This window comes from Asterias amurensis, chromosome 5 (genome assembly GCF_032118995.1).
Source record: "Asterias amurensis chromosome 5, ASM3211899v1".
NCBI lineage: Eukaryota > Metazoa > Echinodermata > Asteroidea > Forcipulatida > Asteriidae > Asterias > Asterias amurensis.
In genome coordinates this window covers 26,475,998-26,483,379 of record NC_092652.1, presented here as the reverse complement: position 1 = coordinate 26,483,379, position 7,382 = coordinate 26,475,998, and the positions used below count along the sequence as shown (strand labels likewise).

Genomic DNA, 7,382 nt, shown 5'->3' with positions numbered 1-7,382 from the left:
TTACAAGTTTCAACCAAAGATGTCCAGTGCCTTTAAAGGCAGTGGACACTATTGGTAATTACTCAAGATAATTATTATCATAAAACCTTTCTTGATTACGAGTAATGGGGAGAGGTTGATAGTATAAAACATTGTGAGAAACAGCTCCCTCTGAAGTGACGTAGTTTTCGAGAAAGAAGTAATTTTCCACGAAATTGATTTCGAGACCTCAGATTTAGAATTTGAGGTTTCGAAATCAAGCATCTGACTGAAAGCACACAACTTCGTGCGACCATGGTGCGACAAGGGTGTTTTTTCTTTCATTAATATCTCGCAACTTCGACGACCGGTTGAGCTCACCTTTTCACAGGTTTGTTATTCTATGCATTATGTTGAGATACACCAACTGTGAAGACTAGTCTTTGACAAATACCAATAGTGTCCAGCCACATGAAAAAAAGCTTCAACACACGCCGTGGTCAGATGAGTCTATAGACTTTTGGTTAATATTAGATACAGAAGTATAATAAGTCCACTCGGCATACCCCGTGAACCAACTGAACAACTTGCTCTAAAACTCGGTCAGAGAAGGTCACGACATTGACAGAAATCCTGGCAGAATTTCTGATGACAGAGGCAACAATGTTGTTATCAGTTTTCATTATACAAAGCAATGTTTCCATATATAGTTTTCATCACTACAACTGAACCGTGTCGCAAGTAATCTGATACCTTATGGTCGTATGACTTCTCTAATAGGGGGTCGACGAGAAGAGGGGGGAGTTAAGGGTGAAGAACTATTGTGGATTGTTTTGGATGGTTAAAATACTAATGTTTACAAAACGATCGCGGTACCAGGCACAGCGCGGTGTGTACAAATATTAATATGACTGTTTACCTTAAAAGTCCGTTGTGGACTTTAACCCAATTCAATATCCTATTAGGCCTTATAACATATTGGTCAAAATGGATTTTTCTGAAAGTACAAATCTAGATTTTCCGCTGATATCTCAAAATTACCGATATTGCTCAGTAGACCCGCGATCAACTATAGCTTGCGGCAATACGGAGAAAGACATTCATTGTACGAAAGATCGCTGCCAAATTTCTTCACGCTTATTGTTCTGTTTGGTCTACGGCTTGAGCTGTGTCCATGTTCAAAGCCCCGCAAGGAAAGCGCACGTTTTCTAAAATAACTGACGAAGCATAAGCCTACTTAGCACAAGCCTAAAACCTTGATGTCGAAAAGAGTATGTAATAATATACTCTACAAGTCGCGCGTGTACCTGAACGTTTACCCCGTTAAAGTGCGTTTTCAACTTTTAATTATAGACTTATAGGATAAGTCGTCAATGTCTGACGCGTTGCTTACAACTATCTCGCGAAACTGCTGCTCCACGCAAGAATTTTTATATCTACTCTTTTTAAATTCATATTTGTTTTTAGTTTTTTTTTGCTTATTTGCTTATTGTAAGTTTTTAGGAGTGTTTTTATTTGTATTTTATTATGTAGCTGATTTTTATATTTGTGTAAAACGTTTTGAGGCTTGAATAAGGCGCTTTATAAATGTTCCTTTATTATTGTTATTATAAGACTACTGCTCTCACGACTACGGTCCCATTCAACCGGAGTTAGGCTTTACACATCCATATCGATGTGCAGTTAACGACGTGTGTATAAGAAGTTTGAAACTTCTTAGGGATATAGCAAGTCTCTGTCGCGCAAGCGAATAGCGCGTTCGGCTGTTAACCGAAAGGTTGGTGGTTCAAATCCACCCAGGGACGCAATAATATTTTGACTTTTTATACAATAAAACAGTTTACACACCATGTAAGAACAAAAGGTGAGTGTACGATCGACACAATTGCACTGTCTATTGAAATATTCATATTCATATTCAACATTTCATGTTTTTACGTTTGTTTACCGAAACAAAGAATCTCAACGAAAGTTCAGGTATAGCTAATCAGCTGGTAGCACACCAACCCTCTCCCCTAAATACTTCCATCTTGTAATTTAATAATTAAAGTTGAGGCAACCACTCTTGTTACCTGATCTCTTCCAAGTCAAGTTAAACCCTTTAAAGGGTGTAGCAATCTGTCACCAGCTCTGTTTATATACTTTGCCTTTTGCCCACAGTATATACATTATCCTTTCGTAAAGGGAAACTCATGGAGGTTTTAAGAAATTTAAAGTGAACAAGGTTAAAGCCTTTGGACTAAAAGATATGAACTCAATTTCATTAAAAGCAGCCAGCACAAAATATGTTACGCTTTGAAACTTCTGTGTATAGAAGACTGAAGTGCACAGCAAGTCTCTGTGGCGCAATTGGTTAGCGCGTTCGGCTGTTAACCGAAAGGTTGGTGGTTCAAATCCACCCAGGGACGGAACAATATTTTGACTTTTTATTGTTTAATATTTCACAATCTTTACGAGCAGCTTTTGTGAGAAAGTTACAGAAAGTAACATATACACAGCAAGTCTCTGTGGCGCAATCTGTTAGCGCGTTCGGCTGTTAACCGAAAGGTTGGTGGTTCAAATCCACCCAGGACAGAACAATATTTTAAATTTTTATTGTTCAATATTTCACAATCTTTACGAGCAGCTTTTATGAGACAGTTACAGAAAGTAAAATATACGCAGCAAGTCTCTGTGGCGCAATTGGTTAGCGCGTTCGGCTGTTAACCGAAAGGTTGGTGGTTCAAATCCACCCAGGGACGGAACAATATTTTGACTTTTTATTGTTTAATATTTCACAATCTTTACGAGCAGCTTTTGTGAGAAAGTTACAGAAAGTAACATATACACAGCAAGTCTCTGTGGCGCAATCGGTTAGCGCGTTCGGCTGTTAACCGAAAGGTAGGTGGTTCAAATCCACGCAGGGACGGACAAATATTTTGAATTTTTGTTGTTTAATATTTCATAATCTTTACGAGCAGCTTTTGTGAGAAAGTTACAGAAAGTAAAATATACGCAGCAAGTCTCTGTGGCGCAATTGGTTAGCGCGTTCGGCTGTTAACCGAAAGGTTGGTGGTTCAAATCCACCCAGGGACGGACAAATATTTTGAATTTTTGTTGTTAAATATTTCATAATCTTTACGAGCAGCTTTTGTGAGAAAGTTACAGAAAGTTAGATATACACAGCAAGTCTCTGTGGCGCAATTGGTTAGCGTGTTCGGCTGTTAACCGAAAGGTTGGTGGTTTAAATCCACCCAGGGACGGACAAATATTTTGAATTTTTATTGCTTTATATTTCACAATCTTTACGAGCAGCTTTTGTGGGAAAGTTACAGAAAGTTAGATATACACAGCAAGTCTCTGTGGCGCAATCGGTTAGCGCGTTCGGCTGTTAACCGAAAGGTTGGTGGTTCAAATCCACCCAGGGACGGAACAATATTTTGACTTTTTATTGTTTAATATTTCACAATCTTTACGAGCAGCTTTCGTGAGAAAGTTACAGAAAGTAACATATACACAGCAAGTCTCTGTGGCGCAATCGGTTAGCGCGTTCGGCTGTTAACCGAAAGGTTGGTGGTTCAAATCCACCCAGGGACGGACAAATATTTTGAATTTTTGTTGTTTAATATTTCATAATCTTTACGAGCAGCTTTTGTGAGAAAGTTTACAGAAAGTAAAATATACGCAGCAAGTCTCTGTGGCGCAATTGGTTAGCGCGTTCGGCTGTTAACCGAAAGGTTGGTGGTTCAAATCCACCCAGGGACGCAATAATATTGTGAACTTTTATTGTTTAATATTTCTCAATCTTTACGAGCAGCTTTTGTGGGAAAGTTACAGAAAGTAATATATACGCAGCAAGTCTCTGTGGCGCAATCGGTTAGCGCGTTCTTCTCTAAACCGAAAGGTTGGTGGCTCGAATCCACCCAGGGACGGACAAATATTTTGAACTTTTATTGTTTAATATTTCTCAACCTTTACGAGCAGCTTTTGTGGGAAAGTTACAGAAAGTAATATATACACAGCTAGTCTCTGTGGCGCAATCGGTAAGCGCGTTCGGCTGTTAACCGAAAGGTTGGTGGTTCAAATCCACCCAGGGACAGAATAATATTTTGAACGTTTATTGTTTAATCTTTCTCAATCTTTACGAGTAGCTTTTGTGAGAAAGTTACAGAAAGTACTATATACGCAGCAAGTCTCTGTGGCGCAATCGGTTAGCGCGTTCGGCTGTTAACCGAAAGGTTGGTGGTTCAAATCCACCCAGGGACGGACAAATAATTTGAATTTTTATTGATTAATATTTCTCAATCTTTACGAGCAGCTTTTGTGTGAAAGTTACAGAAAATAATAATACACAGCTAGTCTCTGTGGCGCAATCGGTTAGTGCGTTCGGCTGTTAACCGAAAGGTTGGTGGTTCAAATCCACCCAGGGACGGAGTAATATTTTGAAATTGTATTGTTTAATATTTCTCAACCTTTACGAGCAGCTTTTGTGGGAAAGTTACAGAAAGTAATGTATACACAGCAAGTCTCTGTGGCGCAATCGGTTAGCGCGTTCGGCTGTTAACCGAAAGGTTGGTGGTTCAAATCCACCCAGGGACGGAATAATATTTTGAAATTGTATTGTTTAATATTTCTCAACCTTTACGAGCAGCTTTTGTGGGAAAGTTACAGAAAGTAATATATACACAGCTAGTCTCTGTGGCGCAATCGGTTAGCGCGTTCGGCTGTTAACCGAAAGGTTGGTGGTTCAAATCCACCCAGGGACGCAATAATATTGTGAACTTTTATTGTTTAATCTTTCTCAATCTTTACGAGTAGCTTTTGTGAGAAAGTTACAGAAAGTACTATATACGCAGCAAGTCTCTGTGGCGCAATCGGTTAGCGCGTTCGGCTGTTAACCGAAAGGTTCGTGGTTCAAATCCACCCAGGGACGCAGCAATATTTTGAACTGTTATTGTTTGGATATTAATCAAGCTTGACAAGTGAATTTTTGTGAAAGTTAAAGAAAATATTAGCCGAACAGCGAGTCTTTGTGGCGTAATCGGTTAGCGCGTTCGGCTGTTAAAGGGAAGGTACACGTTTGGTAATTGTCAAAGACCAGTCTTCTCACTTGGTGTATCCCATCATAATCATTAAATAACAAGCCTGTGTAAATTTGGGTTCAATTGGTCATCGAAGTTGCGAGATGATGATGAAAGACGAATTGATGGACGAATTTGTGTGCTTTCAGATAATAATAAAAGACTTCTAGCTAGAAGTCTTTTATTATTTTAGTGAGAAATTACCTCTTTCTCAAAAACTACGTTACTTCAGAGGGAATCGTTTCCCAAAGTGTTTTAAACTATCAACAGCTCCCAATGCTCATTAGCAAGTCAGTTATTATGTTAATATTTGTTTTGAGTAATTGCCAAACGTGTACCTTCCCTTTAACCGAAAGGTTGGTGGTTCAAATCCACCCAGGGACGGAATAATATTTTGAACTATTATTGTTTGGATTTTAATCAAGCTTTATGAGTGGCTTAATATAAGTTGAAAGTTAAAGAAAAAGTAACAGTTTCACAGCAAGTCTCTGTGGTACAATCGCAGCTAGCACAAAATAAATTATGATTAGACGATAACAAGGCTACCAGCCAAAATACACGATGTCAAATGTACAGTCTCTGCGTGGATCCTGTCCTTGTTTGCTAAGCAGAACCTTTTGAAGCAGTGTTTCCTGCTTAAGCTGCTCCGTGGGATTGGGCAGTGGTCTGAACTTGGAACCAGTGCTACCTTTATCGGTATTTTATAGACTGAACAAACTTATACCCACTTACCAAAACAATTCCAGTTGTGACAGTTTTATCAACATATCAAAGAGAGTGCATTCCAATTATAGACATTTTATTTATTTCATTTATTTAATTAAATCTTTAGACATACACAATGATTACAAGTTGGACAGGGGCTGTCAAGGTTAAAACAAAAGTATAAAAACTGTCATCAAGAGATGTGTAAAACAAAACCCCTGCCAACAATAAAAATATAATTATATAATATAAAGAGGAGATTGCACTCAAATATTTAAAAGTCACACATAAGAAAACATTAAAACAAAAGCAAATCCAGATTATTGCATAAACAGCACACACAAAAAACACCGTAACAACAGTAGGAAGGGACAACAGTTAAAAAAGCCAAACATGAATGGACTAAAAACCCTCAAAAGCCAAAATAAAACTGGTATAGAGAACAACTTTTAAAACAATGAAGCAGGAGTTAAAACAAAAATGAATAAAACATACAATTAAAAAAACCAAAAAATCATTTACAACTTTACCCATTCAGTTTCCCTTGTGGTTTATAATGATAATTACAAAAAAACCACCACAGTATCAAACAAACAAAAGAGGTCCACCCTCAGCAACATTCAAAAGGACTTGTAACCCCCAAGCCAAAAGAACATCTAATAGAACCATAAAGCAGGAACTAACAATCCCAGTTACCCATCGAAATATCAGCCAAAAATATGGATGTCAAAGACGGAACGCAAACAAATTGGCATTTCCCATTTTGTCATTAATGTTGTACTATACCTCCCTTAATATGATACGTTATAAATTTCCATGACGGACTTCTACTTTTCCTCTAGGCCTAGAGGGGATGGAGCAGGGGGGGACTTCTCTCATCTCACAAGTCAAGCGTGAACCTTGTCGGGGTAAGATACCCTAGTATACCCTCTGAGCTCATCATGGGGGATGGGAAATGTCAATTTGTTTGCGTTCCGTCTTGGACATTCATGTTTTTGGCTGATATTTCGTTCTAAGGAACTGGGATATCATCTTTCTTTCTTTCTAGTCGAATTATGTTGAAATTTGCCCAGGGGCTATATTTCATGTATCGATCCATTAATTTGTGGGGGCATGTTTTGCGATCTCATTTTGGGAAAGGATTCTAAGCGGGGCCTGGTGGCGGGGGAGGGGCAACCGCCCCGCCCTGGTTACGCCACTGTTCTGAGCTGAATTATTGACCCCACCTATACCGGTCTACCACAAATACATTTGAAAACCTTTTCCGTTTTTATAAATCAATTACCAATGTTAGGTGACACTCCCTTCTATTGTTAAAAGACCTGTATTTAAACTCTCAGCCCTAGTAGGAAATCGTTCGGTGTTCACTTAAATCGACAAAATTGCTTTCGGTTCACGTCAACAGTTGCTTGTAGCACCCTCCATTGAAAAATAAAAAGTTACTCTGTGAAATTATTCCGTGGTAATTTCTCCTCCACCCTTCTTGATTTTTCTAACAAGGATAAATCTGTGACCTATCAACACTTCAAGATAAGTAATGAGACATACTCATTATGCTACTTATCTTTTGTCATAATATGCATGGTGCCCATCGTAATTAAGACATTGTTAGGTTCAGTGAAGACAGGCTTGGCCCTTGGTTTGTGTCGAGAGTACGTC

At 38.6% G+C, this 7,382-nt stretch overlaps 14 non-coding genes across 14 annotated transcripts; all 14 read left to right on the top strand.

The window, feature by feature from the left end:
* Positions 1-2,292: 2,292 nt before the first annotated feature.
* Trnan-guu (transfer RNA asparagine (anticodon GUU)) lies at positions 2,293-2,366 on the top strand. The gene has a single exon. It is a non-coding gene; the product is annotated as a tRNA-Asn (tRNA).
* Positions 2,367-2,625: 259 nt separating this feature from the next.
* Positions 2,626-2,699, top strand: Trnan-guu (transfer RNA asparagine (anticodon GUU)). Its single transcript has one exon. It is a non-coding gene; the product is annotated as a tRNA-Asn (tRNA).
* A 93-nt stretch (positions 2,700-2,792) lies between these two features.
* Trnan-guu (transfer RNA asparagine (anticodon GUU)) lies at positions 2,793-2,866 on the top strand. Its single transcript has one exon. It is a non-coding gene; the product is annotated as a tRNA-Asn (tRNA).
* A 93-nt stretch (positions 2,867-2,959) lies between these two features.
* On the top strand, positions 2,960-3,033 carry Trnan-guu (transfer RNA asparagine (anticodon GUU)). Its single transcript has one exon. It is a non-coding gene; the product is annotated as a tRNA-Asn (tRNA).
* Positions 3,034-3,126: 93 nt separating this feature from the next.
* On the top strand, positions 3,127-3,200 carry Trnan-guu (transfer RNA asparagine (anticodon GUU)). The gene has a single exon. It is a non-coding gene; the product is annotated as a tRNA-Asn (tRNA).
* A 93-nt stretch (positions 3,201-3,293) lies between these two features.
* On the top strand, positions 3,294-3,367 carry Trnan-guu (transfer RNA asparagine (anticodon GUU)). The gene has a single exon. It is a non-coding gene; the product is annotated as a tRNA-Asn (tRNA).
* Positions 3,368-3,460: 93 nt separating this feature from the next.
* On the top strand, positions 3,461-3,534 carry Trnan-guu (transfer RNA asparagine (anticodon GUU)). The gene has a single exon. It is a non-coding gene; the product is annotated as a tRNA-Asn (tRNA).
* Positions 3,535-3,628: 94 nt separating this feature from the next.
* Trnan-guu (transfer RNA asparagine (anticodon GUU)) lies at positions 3,629-3,702 on the top strand. The gene has a single exon. It is a non-coding gene; the product is annotated as a tRNA-Asn (tRNA).
* A 260-nt stretch (positions 3,703-3,962) lies between these two features.
* Positions 3,963-4,036, top strand: Trnan-guu (transfer RNA asparagine (anticodon GUU)). Its single transcript has one exon. It is a non-coding gene; the product is annotated as a tRNA-Asn (tRNA).
* Positions 4,037-4,129: 93 nt separating this feature from the next.
* On the top strand, positions 4,130-4,203 carry Trnan-guu (transfer RNA asparagine (anticodon GUU)). Its single transcript has one exon. It is a non-coding gene; the product is annotated as a tRNA-Asn (tRNA).
* A 92-nt stretch (positions 4,204-4,295) lies between these two features.
* Positions 4,296-4,369, top strand: Trnan-guu (transfer RNA asparagine (anticodon GUU)). The gene has a single exon. It is a non-coding gene; the product is annotated as a tRNA-Asn (tRNA).
* A 93-nt stretch (positions 4,370-4,462) lies between these two features.
* Positions 4,463-4,536, top strand: Trnan-guu (transfer RNA asparagine (anticodon GUU)). The gene has a single exon. It is a non-coding gene; the product is annotated as a tRNA-Asn (tRNA).
* Positions 4,537-4,629: 93 nt separating this feature from the next.
* On the top strand, positions 4,630-4,703 carry Trnan-guu (transfer RNA asparagine (anticodon GUU)). The gene has a single exon. It is a non-coding gene; the product is annotated as a tRNA-Asn (tRNA).
* Positions 4,704-4,796: 93 nt separating this feature from the next.
* Trnan-guu (transfer RNA asparagine (anticodon GUU)) lies at positions 4,797-4,870 on the top strand. The gene has a single exon. It is a non-coding gene; the product is annotated as a tRNA-Asn (tRNA).
* Positions 4,871-7,382: the final 2,512 nt, after the last annotated feature.